Source organism: Salmo trutta, chromosome 7 (genome assembly GCF_901001165.1).
Source record: "Salmo trutta chromosome 7, fSalTru1.1, whole genome shotgun sequence".
Lineage (NCBI taxonomy): Eukaryota > Metazoa > Chordata > Actinopteri > Salmoniformes > Salmonidae > Salmo > Salmo trutta.
Genome location: NC_042963.1, coordinates 11,625,918 through 11,643,366, shown reverse-complemented (window position 1 = coordinate 11,643,366; position 17,449 = coordinate 11,625,918). Strand labels below are relative to the sequence as shown.

General features: G+C 42.5%; 1 protein-coding gene across 2 annotated transcripts in view; it reads right to left on the bottom strand.

Annotated features, from left to right (window-relative positions):
- Nucleotides 1-17,449, bottom strand: part of sv2bb (synaptic vesicle glycoprotein 2Bb) — a 41,334-nt gene that overhangs the window by 21,933 nt on the left and 1,952 nt on the right. The window contains exon 1 of one of the 2 annotated variants that reach the window (XM_029757978.1): nucleotides 5,397-5,658. The exons of the other annotated variant lie outside the window; for it this stretch is intronic. The gene's annotated coding sequence lies outside the window, so the exon portion shown is untranslated. Of the gene's footprint in view, nucleotides 1-5,396; nucleotides 5,659-17,449 lie in introns of those variants that run through there. 2 annotated transcript variants of the gene reach the window in all.

Genomic DNA, 17,449 nt, shown 5'->3' with positions numbered 1-17,449 from the left:
TTATGTTGGTGTTTCCTTTATTTTGGCAGTTACTTGTATTTCATCAACATCTCACATACAAGTAATATACAGACACATTCTGATACATCCCTTGAAGATGTCACTGTTTAGGTGGTATAGTAAATATCAGAGATACACTACACGACCAAAACTGCTTGTCAAACATCTCATTCCAAAATCATGGGCATTAAGATGGAGTTGGTCCCTCCTTTGCTGCTATAACAGCCTCCACTCTTTTGGGAAGGCTTGCCACTAGATGTTGGAACATTGCTGCAGGGACTTGATATTCGCAAGAAGCGCACAATGATGTAACAACACTGAAAAGCAGGTAATCTTCCCTTTACAACAAGAATTACTTGAGCATCAGATCTCAATCTGATACACCAAATGTTTGATTTAGCCCTAATTAAGACCAAAATAAAGAGATGGGTATCTGTGATGGATAGCACAGTGAGACCCCAATTAGTAAGAAGAGGGGATTAGAAGAGACGACAGGACAAGACAGCCTGACGTGAAGAGAACTCTTTCAACTTGTGAAAAATTACAAGACGTCATTAACAGTAGAGCGAGACGTTTCAAATGAACTTCGGAAGCATTAAAGTGAGCAGGTGGCGTTCTCCTGGCATCAACCAAACCCAGATTCGTCCGTCCGTCTGCCAGATGGTGAAGCAGGATTCATCACTCCAGAGAACACGTTTCCATTGCTCCAGAGTCCAATGGCGGCAAGCTTTCCACAACTCCAGCTGACACTTGGCATTGCGCATGGTGATCTTAGGCTTGTGTGCAGCTGCTCGGCCATGAAAACCCATTTCATGAAGTTCACTACGAACAGTTCTGGTGCTGGTGTTGCTTCCAGAGGCAATTTGGAACTCGGTATTGAGTGTTGCAACTGAGGACAGATGATTTTTACGCTCTACGTGCTTCAGCACTCAGCGGTCCCGTTCTGTGAGCTTGTGTGGCCTACCACTTTGCGGCTGAGCTGTTGTTGCTCACTTCACAATAACAGCACTTACAGTTGACTGGGTCTAGCAGGGCATAAATTTGACGAACTGACTTGTTGGAAACCTGGCATCCTATGATGGTGCAATGTTGAAAGTCACTGAGCTCTCCAGTGTGGGCCATTCTAATGGCAATGTTTGTCTATGGAGATTGCATGGCTGTGTGCTCAATTTTATACACCTGTCATCAAAGAGTGTGGTTTAAATAGCCGAATCCACTAATTTGAGCTGGTGTCCACATATTTTTGTATATATAGTGTATTAACCAAGCCATCCCTACAGATTTAGGTTCTTCATTTGTTTAGTTATGTACATTTTCCTGCACAGGAGGAAATGGAAACTTGTAGTGTATTCAAGGTTTCACTTAAAAAATGTCAGATTTGATTTGCCCTGATGTAAAATGTATCAACCCCTACGAAAAAGTACATTAACTATAATCTACAAAATAATTCACATTATCCTTATAGGATTATTTTCCTGCTGTAGCAAACTGGCTCAAATTAAGATCCTACATCTGTAGGTAGGAGAATATAGCATCTCTTTAAAGGCCTGTCGTGCCAGTCGGGGGCCAGACTGAGGGATGGCAGTGTGCTGGCAAATAGAGAGCGATAAATAAAAATGAGAGGTCCATTAAACGGAGAGGGGGAGGCCAACATCTAGCACTTGGCCCTGCAGTGTGTACAGCTTTGCTTCAAGGCACATAAAGCAGATCACACATTAGCTTCAAGAATGTTTTGTTATCGATTCCCTCTCTGGCCCCTAGTTATAAAACAGTTCTAAGACATAAAACACAGTACCAGTAGGAAGAGAGATTGCTATGAGCCCCGTTTTACAGATAAACTGGAATTTACTGGATGGATCTCATAGCCTGCTGCTCATTGAAACCACTGTTCATTTCCGGGCAGTCTCATCAGTCTCATTCAACAAGTCTCCCAATGACGTTGCTGTTTGAACAATGCTTCAGCACAGGAGACAGGATATACAGTACATGTAAACAATGTAGCCAACCAGTCACTTTTTATGTATAAACCCGCCTCAACCACTCCAGTACCCCTGCACATTGAACAAGGTAGTGGCACTGACCTGTGTATACAACCACTCCAGTACCCCTGCACATTGAACAAGGTAGTGGCACTGACCTGTGTATACAACCACTCCAGTACCCCTGCACATTGAACAAGGTAGTGGCACTGACCTGTGTAGACTCACATTATCGTGTTTCTTTAACTCACATCATAGTTCCTGTGTGGTTTTTATTTTATATTGCACATTTTGTTGGGTTACAGCCTCAATTCAAAACAGATTAAATCGTTTTTTTTTCTCACCCATCTACACACAATAACCCATAGTGACAAACTGAAAACATGGTTTTAGAATTTTTTACAAATGAAATACAGAAATATCTCATTTGAATGCAGGCTGTAACACAACAAAATGTGGAATAAGTCAAATGGTATGACTTATTATTACTATCGTATTATTACAATCTGAGATAATAGCCTAGTCGTCATGACTATTAATATGTTGTCCCATAGCAGCGGCTGTAGGGAGAGACTAATCACTGTGTGCATGTTCAGGCACACAGAGAACATGTCTCCTATGACCAATATGCCTTGGCAGCTAACATTCAAATTGTCGACAATTAAAATCCAACGAATGATTTGGGAAGCCTGAGCTGCGAGACATGTGCTATGAGAAATATGATGGCATGGGTCTGAACAGCCTTTGTGACCCGGAGAGGGAGAGCGGAGGTGAGAGCAGAGGGTCTGCTGGAAGAGGTCCAGTGATGCCAGCCGAGCCGTCGGTTTACGGTGAAGTGGGAGATCTACTGTGTCGTTAGGAGAAGTGCCGCTGTGCTTCTGTAACTCGTGGTTAAATATTAAAGCACCCACTGGCGTCTGACTTGACATTCTATTGACTGCCTCCAGTAACCATCCATCCTAGAGCAGGAGACCCTTTCTCTGAGATGGTTCTCAGGAAGCACATTGTTATGTTATTTTTATTACTGGTATTGTTCTGGAAGACCATTTTGTTGTAATTATGAAAATGTACTTAAATTAGGAGAAACATTGGGAATGGTGTCAACAGATAAAATGTAACAACAAAGCCTCAAAACACACCTTGAGGTGTTCAATGAGACTACGGAGAGAGAGAGGGTCATGAAAAGGAAGAGAAAACGTGGGAGAGTGCCAGAGCAGGGGAGAGTAAGAGAGAGAGAGAGAGAGAGAGAGAGAGAGAGAGAGAGAGAGAGAGAGATGCTTTAAAGTGCAGCATATTAAAGATTCATACTTAGGGACAGTCTGTACAAGAGTATTTTCAGCCGCCAAACCTCTCGGCTGTACAGCTAAATAGCATCAATAGACTCTTAAGCAATTAGCATTCGAGTACAGTTTCAACCATTTTGAAATGTTTTGATGATTTAGAGGATAGAGCTCTAATGTATAATATCATTAGTGTACTTTTTTCTTGTCCGCTTTTCATTGAAAATGGATATGGACCTACTTGCACTTCTTTTCTTGTTACACATGCAATCTTCTGCGTAGATTGCAGGAAGTGATTTTTGTATGTGTACAAGCATTAGCATAACATATCAGTCAATTTACTCCCTCTATCAGACACTTACTGTGGGAGGGCCCACTTTAAAAACAAACTACAGGTCCTGGCTCTCAACCCCCAGTATATTGAACTAACCACATAATGTCCTTGGTACATTCAGAAAGCATTGTGTAAGTATTTGGCTTTTAATTCAGCTATTTGTTTATGAACAATCAACAAAATAGATTGACCTGAAATTACCTCTATGAATATTTCATATTGATCTATTTAGTTCTATTTGTTTGTGGTTTTGACTTTATGCCTGCAGTATTCATACCTGATTTTACCATAGTCCTCGTATTTTCACTTTGTAGAATCTACATATTGTCCCTGTATAGACCGACAGTGGAGAAATCGTCAGAGTGAAAGTAGACCTTGGATTGTGTGATTTCCCTTGGGCATCTAAGTTAACTACAGAACTTGCAGCAGCAAAGCATTGATGATTTGTCCTATTGCTCAATATGGAGTCTCCAATCAACCTGTCTATTTTGATCAAACACACATTTCCCCGGCCAGACTATGTACTGTATTGGTACAAACCATATAAGCCCTATCTCAAAGCACACCAAACATCCTAGAGATATAATCATCTAAGTGACCCTGTCAACATCTAAAAGTTGGAGCTATTGCTCTGGAGGATTTCATGTAGCTGTTACCCACATACCATCTTCTGTCTGATCGTGATCAAGATTCATGTGGAATAGAGACAAAACCTGACTGAATTACCTAAGGACCACTCTGGGCCCACTGGCCTCTGTGACCTGGCATGGAGAGTCCTTATGATGGGTGTCCCATTCCACTCCCATCTGTCAACACTCTCCTCATGACAGCAGGATAAGATAGAATGGAAGTGGGATCTCAGGTTGTTGTCTCGTTAGGGGGAGGATGGCGTGCTAACAGGCCGGTTCTGGCTGTGAGATCTAAAGACAGTAACACACCGCCACGCTTGGCTTTTGGCTTGCCTAGGCAAGACATTTATTATGGATAAGTACTACATGTTCCTTTCCAGTGCAGCAAGAACCCTGCCCCCTCACACACACTTTCACGCATACTCTCACACACATACTCTCTAAGTACAGCCCAGCTAAGTAGAGAAGCTGAACCTACACTCATTTAGACTCAGCATCAAATCACTTCTGTGTTCTATGTACTGTAGCATAGAACACATCAACAAACTCCTGGTACATTATTTGACTGTAACATCGAAATGCTCTCATCCATAGCTATTTTTAATGCACACTACCGTGAAAATGAATCGTACTGGAATCTATGGCAATCCATCTTTCATGAGTGTCTTTGTGAAATTACAGTACAAAAAAGGTCAATGGATGTATCTCCCTTTAGACTTTGTTTTCACATCCTTGCTATTCTGGTCATGCTTTCTTACCCTTACAGTGGTATCAAATACATTTTCATCGGCAATGCTACATGGATGCATCAATACATTTCAGGGCAAAGTGCATCTGAAATGTATCTATTGATTGTGTAATATCACCCGTAATCTATCTTGATGAAATTGGAGTTTCATGCTCGCATGTTAAAAATCCATGGTCCTCCTCGTTCATTTACCTTTATATACACTGTTAACTGCATTTGCTTATCTTTTAAGGTTTCTCAAAAACACCCCTGGGAGGATTTCTGTTTTGAGATATAAAAAGTTTGCTGAAACGCGCAGGGCTCTTTGAGATAGCATCTTCAGCCTTTTCCTCTGTTTTTTTTAACGGATGAAAACACCATGAATTATTTTTGTCAGAATCTATTTTCAAAATCAAGAGATTAGAATGCAGAAATCTGTTATCTTACCAGAGTTGGCATCAAAACAGTTATTCCTCCTTTGGATAAAGACCAAAACATCCCATGAAAGGGGTCAAACCCAGGACCGGAGCCTGCGGTAGTTAAGTAACACAGAGGATGCCTTCCTCTAGCTCCAGTATACAGCTCAGGAACAGATTAGGGTCTGTGCCTGCTATCCGCCCCACTCATCAAAGGAGGAGCTCCCTATCCCTGATCACGCCCACCCCATCACATTCACAGTGGTATGGTAGCGTCCGCCCAGCCTCTCTGCAACAACAAGCTCCAACCCCCGGCAGGAGGAAGAGACACACCGCTGCGCTGATCTGCGGGTTTTGTGTGTGCGTGATGGAGTGAGAGTGAAAATGAGGCGAGAGCAGAGAGCAGAGATGGGGAGGTAGGATAGAGGCTGGCAGATGGGGGACTTGTGGGGAAGAAGGGTGGGTGGTGGGTAGCCCGCCTCTATGGCAGATGTGTTGATTTAGGTCAAAGTGGAAGAGGATGTGGCTGCTGTACTTCTACAATAGACAGCGGGAGGAGAGGCAGCTCAGAGGTGCTGCTGGGGCTCTGCAGTGTCACACAGGACAGGTGAGTTACTGCAGACTGCCTATGCTGCTCCAGCTCCTCTCAAAGATGGAGTGATTTTACACACAGGAGGATGCAACAGGCAGCATACTGTCAAATACAACTGTAGGCTTCCACACTCCACTGTACCTTGAATGTTTCACAATAGTACCTAAAAACACTGTAATCTTTTAACTGTTTGTATGATAAAATGACAGGTAATTGAAGCAACCCTGTCATAATCCTCGTTCATCTTAATTGATGAGAGTTCCTTGGGTGGATTTGTTGAGTGATAAATAACGTGCTATTATAATTTCTGTCCAGAACTGTTTACCTTCCCCAAATCAGCAGTGAAGACATGGTGCAATGGCCCTCTATTCTCTGCTGTCTGTCTTCCTGTCTGTCTTCCTGAGTGTTTGTTTGTGTGTGTGTTTTATTTAGTATTTTATTTAACCTTTATTTAACTAGGCAAGTCAGTTAAGAACAAATTCTGAATGACGGCCTTCCCCGGCCAAACCCTAACGACGCTGGGCCAATTGTGCGCCGCCCTACGGGACTCCCAATCACAGCCGGATGTGATACAGCCTGTGTGTGTGTGTGTGTGGACGTGTTTAACTATACTTGTGGGGACCAGAAGTCCCCACAATAATAGTAAACAAACAAACATTTGATCAACTGGGGACATTTTGTTGGTCCCCACAAGGTCAAATGCTATTTCTAGAGGGTTTAGGTTAGAATTACTATTAGGGTTATGGTTAAGGTTTGGGTAAGACATTTTCCATTTACATTTTAGTCATTTAGCAGACGCTCTTATCCAGAGCGACTTATAGTCGTGAATACATACATTTAATTTCATGCATTTTTTGTACTGGCCCCCCGTGGGAATCGAACCCACAACCCTGGCGTTGCACACACCATGTGTGTGTGTGTGTGTGTGTGTGTGTGTGTGTGTGTGTGTGTGTGTGTGTGTGTGTGTGTGTGTGTGTGTGTGTGTGTGTGTGTGTGTGTGTGTGTGTGTGTGTGTGTGTGCTGGTGCGAGTGTGTGTGCGTGTGTGTGTGTGAGTGTGTGTGGATAAAGCACCAAGGGCAGTCCATAAGGAGCACCACCTACTGTGCTCATTAAAAGGCTGGGCACAGGGGGACCCTGGACTTTCACAGACAGATGCTGTGTCTGTTGTTTACTCTGCCAGAGGCACTGTACTGAAAACGAAGGTGGTTGTCTTCCAAGATTAAAAAAGTTGACTTAATGATATGGTTTTTCATAAGATGGTCAGTCAGAATGCCAAGTTGTCCAGCAAATTTAGATTACATGATGTACTTTGTTCAATATTAATCATTTCAGGAGGAAATGGCTGTAGTGGCCTTCATCTGTGAGATGAACTGGCCAGTATATGTCAGTGCTCACTATCTGTTTCCTATTGCCAGTGACATTCAACTGAACATTTGCCGAAATGATCAAATGGATAGAATGACATTCTCTCTCTCAGATGAGCCAGAATTAGGATGAAACTTCTGGTACTTCCTGTCTTCAGACTATCCTCAGATTGCGCATCAATAATTCAAACATCAGTGCTAAAAACCCTCTCTCTGGCCTCAGGCCCATATATTTATATGTACATAATCTTATTCTAGGTAGTTGTGTACTAGATAGTTGTTGTGGTATTGTTAGATTATTTGTTATATTGCTGCACTGCCGGAACTAGAAGCACAAGCATTTCGCTACACTCGCGTTAACATCTGCTAACCATATATATGTGACCAATAAAATTGGATTTGATTTGATTTGGAAGAGACACAAACTTTGTAGTCTTTCACTGCTGAGGTTGGCTACCATCCCCCGCCTCAGCCGGACCCTATTGTTCAGTGGCATAGGGCACTTCACACCTATGTGTTAGGGACTAGTTTTCCAGGGAACTCAGTCAGCTGACCAGGGCCAGCCAATCACAGGCTCTACCTGCTGGGGGGTAACAGACCACCATTCCTACTTGTCCTTCAGTTGTTTCCAGGAGGGCAGGTTGAGAAGGTCTCTGTAAACTCCTGTCCTTCATTACAACTCATTACTGGACCTTTCCTGAATAGACAAGCCTTCCTTGGACTTCCCCAACTGTGTGTTAGTGCGTCACTGAACATGTAAGTGGACTTTTTTAGGGGTTAGTGTGCATTTGATCCGTATACATCTTAACAAATCAAATTTTATTGGTCATATACACATGGTTAGCAGATGTTATTGCGAGTGTAGAGAAATGCTTGTGCTTCTAGCTCCGACAGTGCAGCAATATCTAACAATTGCACAACAGATACCTAATATACACAAATCTAAGTAAAGGAATGGAATAAGAATATATAAATATATGGATGAGCAATGACCGAGCGGCATAGGCTAAGATTCTGATGGCTTTGAGATAGAAGCTGTTTTTCAGTCTCTGGGTCCCAGCTTCGATGCACCTGTGCTGACCTCGCCTTCTGGATGGTAGCGGGGTGAACAGGCAGTGGCCTGGGTGGTTGTCGTTCTTGTTGATCTTTTTGGCCTTCCTGTGACATCGGGTGCTGTAGGTTTCCTGGAGGGCAGGTAGTTTGGCCCCGGTGATGCGTTGTGCAGACCGCACCACCCTCTGGAGAGCCTTGTGGTGGTGCGCGGTGCAGTTGCCGTATCAGGCGGTGATACAGCCCGACAGGATGTCCTCAATTGTGCATCTGTAAAAGTGAGGGTTTTAGGTGACAAGCCACATTTCTTCAGCCTCCTGAGGTTGAAGAGGCACTGCTGTGCCTTCTTCACCACACTGTCTGTGTGGGTGGACTATTTCAGTTTGTCCGTGATGAGTACGCAGAGGAACTTAAAACGTTTCACCTTCTCCACTGCTGTCCCGTCTGTGGATAAGGGGGTGCTCCCTCTGCTGTTTCCTGAAGTCCACGATCATCTCCTTTGTTTTGTTGACGTTAAGTGAGAGGTTATTTTCCTGACACCACACTCCGAGAGCCCTCACTTCCTCCCTGTAGGCTGTCTCGTCGTTGTTGGTAATCAAGCCTACTACTGTTGTGTAATCTGCAAACTTGATGATTGAGTTGGAGGCATGCATGGCCACGCAGTCATGGGTGAACAGGGAGTACAGGAGGGGGCCTAGCACACACCCTTGTGGAGCCCCAGTGTTGAGGATCAGCGAAGTGGAGATGACGTTTCCTACCTTCCCCACCTGGGGACGGCCCGTCAGGAAGTCCAGGACCCAATTGCACAGGACGGGGTTGAGACCCAGGGTCTCAAGTTTAATGATGAGCTTGAAGGGTACTATAGTGTTGAATGCTGAGCTGTAGTCAATGAACAACATTCTTACATAGGTATTCCTCTTGTCCAGATGGGATAGGGCAGTGTGCAGTGTGATGGTCCTATTGGGGCGGTAAGCAAATTGAAGTGGATCTAGGGTGACAGGTAAGGTGGAGGTGATATGATCCTTGTCTAGTCTCTGAAAGCACTTCATGATGACAGAAGTGAGTGATACGGGGCGATAGTCAACCTTTGCGTTCTTGGGTACAGGAACAATGGTGGCATTGTTCCTTCTATTGTTTTGTTAGTATGCTTACATACTTATATACTGCATGCTTCCTTAAGATGTGTATATGACAGGATTGCCTCCTTCTGTAATCCCATGTTACATACTTCACAGAGTTTTCCCTTTAGCATAGTTCTGTGTACATTTATGTTCAGCCATGAGGGAAAAGCCCATTGCTTTCTATGAACCAAGATGGCTGCCAGTCATGTCATTGTACATCCTCACCTAAAATGGCCGACCAGTGACATAATCATGGCCCGGTCACTTCCTGATATGGTCATAGCCACATCCAACATGGCCGCTTGTTATCATGTTAGCATCCTAACCTTTTTAGCCGCCAACACTGATCCTAACTTGCCCTGATGCTAACCTACAGCCTTTGGCCTACTAGCTCTTGGCCTGCTAGTTTAGCATGCTAGCTCCCCCTGTATGTATTGTATACTGTGCTAGTCACTAATTGCATCCTGGTTTATACTGCCTATGCTATTCTATCCCTTACTACAGTATCCTATCATTTGTGCTATGTAGCTTGTTGGCCTGCATTACTGCTCTAGCAGTTTAGCCTCCTAGGCTCTGTGTATTACTGGATATTTATTACCAGCCAATAATATTACCATACTAGCACCGCTAACGTTACTATAGCCATTACTATTGTGTGCTAGACCATTACTATGCCATTGCTGGAATTTTTACTAGGATTAAATGTCAGGAATAGTGAAAAACTGAGTTTAAATGCATTTGGCTAAGGTGTATGTAAACGTCTGACTTGAACTGTATATATCCTATTCCTTCTGTCCCACAGAAAAACATTGTCACTATTCACTACCATCAGTCCTCTTCCTGTTTGCTGTGTGTGTGTGTGTGCCTGTCTTGAGTGTGGCAATAGACGTGTGTTCTGTGCACCTGTCTCTTACTGGTCATTTTCGTCCTGTTACTGGGACACTATACAGTTGAAGTCAGAAGTTTACGTACACCTTAGCCAAATACATTTAAACTCAGATTTTCACAATTCCTGACATTTAATCCTAGTAAAAAGTCCCTGCTTTAGGTCAGTTAGGATCACCACTTTATTTTAAAGATGTGAAATGTCAGAATAATAGTAGAGAGAAGGATTTATTTCAGCTTTCATTCCCAGTGGGTCAGAAGTTTACATGCTACCAAATACTAATTGAGTGTATTGCCTTTAAATTGATTAACTTGGGTCAAACGTTTCAGGTAGCCTCCCACAGCTTCCCACAATAAATTGGGTGAATTTTGGCCCATTCCTCCTGACAGAGCTGGTGTAACTGAGTCTGGTTTGTAGGCCTCCTTGCTCGCACATGCTTTTTCAGTTCTGCCCACAAATTTTCTTTAGGATTGAGGTCAGGGCTTTGTTGTCCTTAAGCCATTTTGCCAGAACTTTGGAAGTATGCTTGAGGTCGTTGTCCATTTGGAAGACCCATTTGCGACCAAGCTTTAACTTCCTGACTGATGTCTTGAGATGTTGCTTCAATATATACACATACTTTTCCTTCTATGCCATCTATTTTGTGAAGTGCACCAGTCCCTCCTGCAGCAAAGCACCCCCACAACATGATGCTGCCACCCCAGTGCTTCACGGTTGGGATGGTGTTCTTCGGCTTGCAAACCTCCCCCTTTATCCTCCAAACATAACGATGGTCATTATGGCCAAACAGTTCTATTTTTGTTTCATCAGACCAAAGGACATTTCTCCAAAAAGTATGATCTTTGTCCCCATGTGCAGTTGCAAACCGTAGTATGGCTTTTTATGGCGGTTTTGGAGCAGTGGCTTCTTCCTTGCTGAGCGGCCTTTCAGGTTATGTCGATATAGGACTCGTTTTAGTGTGGGTATAGATACTTTTGTATCTGTTTCCTCCAGCATCTTCACAAGGTCCTTTGCTGTTGTTCTGGGATTGATTTGCACTTTTTGCACCAAAGTACATTCATCTCTAGGAGACAGAACGCGTCTCCTTCCTGAGCGGTATGACGGCTGCGTGGTCCCATGGTGTTTATACTTGTGTACTATTGTTTGTACAGATGAACGTGGTACCTTCAGGCGTTTAGAAATTGCTCCCAAGGATGAACCAGACATGTGGATGTCTACAATTTGTTTTCTGAGATCTTGGCTGATTTCTTTTGATTTTCCCATGATGTCAAGCAAAGGCACTGAGTTTGAAGGTAGGCCTTGAAATACATCCACAGATACACCTCCAATTGACTCAAATGATGGCAATTAGCCTATCAGAAGCTTCTAAAGCCATGACACAATTTTCTGGAATTTTCCAAGCTGTTTAAAGGCACAGTCAACTTAGTGTATGTAAACCTCTGACCCACTGGAATTGTGATACAGTGAATTATAAGTGAAATAATTTGTCTGTAAACAATTGTTGGAAAAATTACTTGTGTCCTGCACAAAGTAGATGTCCTAACTGACTTGCCAAAACTATAGTTTGTTAACAAGAAATTTGTGGAGTGGTTGAAAAACGAGTTTTAATGACTCCAACCTAAGTGTATGTAAACTTCCGACTTCAACTGTATCTAAACCGGCACCTCTATCGGAGTCCACCGCCAGTGGGTGGCGCTCTTTTTCTATCAACATACAACCCCTGTATAATAACTGTTTACGATGGAATATGCATATGCTTCTCAAATGGTGTAGTAGGATTTCTGCTATAGTCCTAAAATGGAGTCTGCCCTAACTGCACAGCTGATTCCCCCTATGCCCCTCCCTGTGGCCAGGCAGGAGGGCCCACCCCTGGAGAGGGCCAGTTGGTCTGTCCTGCTGCTGTCTGCTAGAACATTTTGGAGAGTAGATGACCCACACAGAATAAGGGGGAAAGATCCCTAATCCCCATGCCATATAATTCTGCTCAAAAGAGGATTACTCCCACAAATAGTCAGTCAGGCAGATGAACCATCATCAACTAAATATAGGTCATAGACTATCTGTCTTCATCATCACTGACCATTACTATGGTACCTCTTATCCTCCTCCACTCACCAATCCCATTCATATCTGTCTGTTTAAGGCTTAAAGGAATTACACACACCCTTAGAATCCTTGCACTGAGAAGGTTTGGTGCCATCAGTATGCATAACTGAAGCGTCCACAGGATCGATAAGCTTTGATTCCAACTGACCCAGTGTGTGTGTTTGCTGTTCAGGGAGGAGGCTCTCTGAAGTAGATAGATCTAGGGGTTCCACTAGGCTCGTGGTATAAAGCTGCGCTTTATTATTGTCTGTGATGTGATTTTGTTGAGTTCAAATCATAAGACCTGTCTGGTTTATATTTCTCCAGTGGCCATCCAACCTCCTTTGTATGCATAACCACTTTGATTATTGTGACGGGATTGTGTAGAGGTAGGTGAAGGAGTCAAGCGCAGGAGAGCAGAGATGTCCGAGATGCGTATTTAATAGGCAAGTCCCATAAACATACAGGTCAGGTAGAATACCAAAACAAACGCTCTTAACAACAGAGAAACCCGTTACTCACGGAAGGAGGGAAACAAAAAACAACGCTCCTAAACTTATACACACTATGAATAATACGTGAGCACAACCTTAGTGAACAACATCACAAGAACAATCCCGCACAAACCTAGGCAGGCAAACAGGGGTAATTATACAAACAGAAATTAAGGCAAATGAAACCAGGTGTGAAAGAACCACAGACAAAACGAACGGAAAAGGAAAAAGTGATCGTTGATGACTAGTAGGCCGGCGACACCGAGCGCTGCCCGAACACTTCGGTGGAAGTCGTGACAATTATATCAGTGCAGCTGCATTTCATTAAAGGGCAGCTGAAGTAAAAAAGCGAATTCTCTCGTTGAAAATGGCATGTTTCATCGATAGTCAGAAACATTGATTCTAGTGTAAAAATGGACTACAATGTGTAAATAGACACATTTTGGCCATAAAGTCAGTATCTTCCTAAATTGATATTTGCGGGATTTGTGGAAGATGTTACATTCCTAAACCTATTGGACATTTGAGGGTTGGGTTTTGGTTACGATCACGCCCACTAACATGGAATGTTAACACCTAGGTGAGAAGTGTCATGCACAGAGAAACAGCTGCACTGATTGTGTTCTATTCCGATCGTACGGCAGAACCTACAGACAGTGAGACAGACCAGCCCACATTCCGCTGCGTCTCGGACTTGTTTACATAAGAAAACACGTTGCCAATGTTATGTTGAAAGAACACTTGGCCCCTATGCCCTTTATGGAGTGGCCACTTGATGATGTGTTTGATAGGGATCACACCAGTCTGCCACTGTTTTGGGCAAAATACCATTTTTGACAATGCACACTTGCACCCCAACTGCCACTTGTCAATATTCCAAAATTCAAAACCCATTGGCGAGCATCTTGTGTCCCACCACAACCTGCTTTGTAACATGATTAACATGAAACATTGCCAGGCAGACACACACCAGTAAAAGATGGTGAGGAAGTAATAAAAACTAAAAAAACACTGAAGCACTTTCCACTTGCCAGTGACTTAAAAAAATTATTTAGCTAACATGGCCTGCCTGCTCAATGTGCCTGCTAGCTACTAGCTAGCTTCATTGTCAAACACAGAGATGGAGCTTACCAAGCTAGGTATTTTTGTTATTGATAAACAGCTTTATTTATCATATTTTGACAGTTTGCTGATGAAGTTGTAGATGTGTTCTCAGAAATCAGTCCTGCGCAGCAGCAGCTGACACTATACTGTCTGCAGTGAACTACTCGTTTTAATGCACATTCTTTTTACTTTAGAAATACTGGGGGAAAAAACCTTAGCTAAATCGAAAATTGCGCATCTAAGACCTCTCCATTACAGTTTTCTTGATGTATCTTCATTAATTAACTCGATTAGTTCGGACTATTTTGAGGGCGGGATGTTGCTACCGTGGCTCAAGGGGGACAAACAACAAATACTGCCTGTGTAAGATATAGTGAACATAACACACCCACATCGAACCATGATGCAAATATTGTTTTTCTTAATGAGCTGCAGAAAACCACGTGGAATCGGTGAGCTCAGCCGATCTTTAAACCTTATAGGGATTGCTCTACCCACCACCTCAGGATTTTCTGCCATAGAACAGGGAGTGAATTTCCCATGCTTTTATATGCAGATGAGAAAATGCTGCATTGCTTGAGTGATGGTACCTCTCAGCTCCCTCTATCAGTGACTGGTTGTGCACTGTAAGGGAGGGCCCTGGAAGAATGGGATGGATGGGCCCTCTGGCTCTCTCTTTCCCTCCCTTTCTCTCTCATAAATCAGCATGGACCCAGAGGAGTGTCTCTCTCCATTTTTCTGCGGAGCCTGTCATCTCTCCTGGATCAACCGCCGCTAAACAGGGATAATGTATGCTTTACTACCGTGGGCTGTAGAACACACTCACACAGTGGCACTGTACCTCCTTCCCAACATATGATAATTACCTACAAACAGATGGCAGTTACCAGACAACACAGGCTCATTTGGCATCTACCCCTGAACACAGGATAATTAACACCCACCACAGTATTTATCATTAATTAACACAAGTTCATTAATATCCACGAATAAACGATGACCACCAAACGCAGTACAGCCAATTTAGATTACATATCCTACACTATGCTAATAGTGTTTCTCTGTTAGAACACAATTAATTACCTTACCTAACTTTGAATAATTTTCCTGGTTCATAACCCTCTCTGCACACCACAAAAATAATTATCAGGGCTTGTGTCTGCCTCCCCTTGATCTAGCCCAGGGAATAGAGGGGGATGCTTAAAAAGCCTAAAGGAGAACAAAGGATAACAGAAAGCTGGGTCATTCCACGAAATGAGTGCCTCTTTGCGTCCCTTTAATATTTTAAGCAGAAATTGTGCACCAATATGCATTTTAAAACCCTTTTATATTCAATTAAGTGTCCTTTAATATATATCACATGGAGAATTCAAGAAAGCAGATTTTTTTATATGAATTAAGACTTGCTAAATAGCCAAAATTCAGCATTTTGACATGTCCCTCTGTGACTTCCAGGAAAATGTAACCCCAATATTTCTCAAAGATTTCCCCATCATTATAAAGCTCTAGTTATGTTGTAGCTTTAACGAAGTAATTTCTGAAGATTATTATTTATTTCATGTGATTGGTGATTCATTTACTGTCTCTAATTCAGGTAAAGGTAAAAAAAAAGAAAGATGTACCTAATTTCAACCTCTACAGGATCGGTCCCCCACCCACGGGACGGTTAAGCTAACGTAATATATGATTCAAATAAACCAATTAGGCACATTTGGGCAGTCTTGATACAATATTTTGAACAGATATGCAATGGTTCATTGGAGCAGTCTAAAACATTGCACATACACTGCTGCCATCTAGTGGTCAACATCTAAATTGCGCCCAGGCTGGAATAATACTTTGTGGCCATTCTCTTGCATTTCAAAGATGACGGTACAAAAACAAAATACAAAAAAATGCATGATTTTTTCTTTGTATTATCTTTTACCAGATCTAATGTGTTATATTCTCCTACATTAATTTCACATTTTCACAAACTTCAAAGTGTTTCCTTTCAAATGGTATCAAGAATATGCATATCCTGGTCCTGATCAACAGGCAGTTAGATTTGGGTATATAATTTTAAATATTCCTTTAAAAATATTTTTGCGGTTGTTATGGTCAACCCTGTTACTTTATTTGTCACTTAATAGGCACTTACTATAGTCGTTTGTTTATTTAACCTCTTGAGATGGGAAAGCATGTTTTTTATTATGTTAAACGTGCTCTTTATGACGGAATGTTAAAAGTAGGTGAAGCCAAACTTTTTTTCCCCCACCAAGTTACACATCTCAAAAGGCACCAGATTGGTGGAACAACCCAGCTACCTGTCTGGCAACCATGAGCCAAGCCTGATGTCGAGGTGTGGGGGCGGAGTGTCTATTCTCCTGCTCTTTACACAGTTGAAAGGCACTGTGGCAGGCAAATGTATGACATCACCGTCTGCATTCACTGCAATGGTTACACAGTAAGGGACACCCGCAGTAATTTACCTTCAACCACTACATGTTTAAGTAATGTATAAGTAATCTTTGACATAGTACAATGGCAGCTCTTCCTAATACATATTATGTCATGCTTGTCAAATACTACTAGTACAGTACCAACCGTACTTCTGAAACATATTAGGAGAAACACGGAGCACTCTCACAGGCCCTTCATTCTTATATCAAAACCACTTCAAATACCTATTTTGAATCGTGCCCATGTCACTAGGATCTTGTTATTGCGTTACTCTGATATACACTGAGCATACCAAACATTAGGAACAAAGCATCAAAGCTGGGACCGAGAGACTGAAAAACAGCTTCTATCTCAAGGCCATCAGACTGTTAAACAGCCATCACTAACTCAGAGAGCCTGCTGCCTACACACAGACCTGAAATCATTGGCCACTTTAATAAATGGATCACTAGTCACTTTAATAATGCCACATTAATAATGTTTACATATCTTGCATTACTCATCCCTTATGTATATACTGTATTTTATACCATCTATTGCATCTTGCCTATGCCGCTCTGTCATTGCTCATCCATATATTTATTTGTATATATTCTTATTCCATTCCTTTACTTAGATTTGTATGTATTAGGTAGTTGTTGTGGAATTGTTAGATTACTTGTTAGATATTGCTGCACTGTCGGAACTAGAAGCACAAGCATTTAGCTACACCCGCATTAACTTCTGCTAACCATGTGTACGTGACCAATAACATTTGATTTGAACCCCTTCCTAATATTGAATTGCACTCACCTACGCCCTTTTGCCTTCAGAACAGCCTCAATTCGTCAGGACATGGACTCTACAAGGTATCGAAAGCGTTCCACAGGGATGCTGGCCCATGTTGACTCCAATGCTTCCCACAGTTGTGTCAAGTTGGCTGGATGTCCTTTGGATGGTGGACCA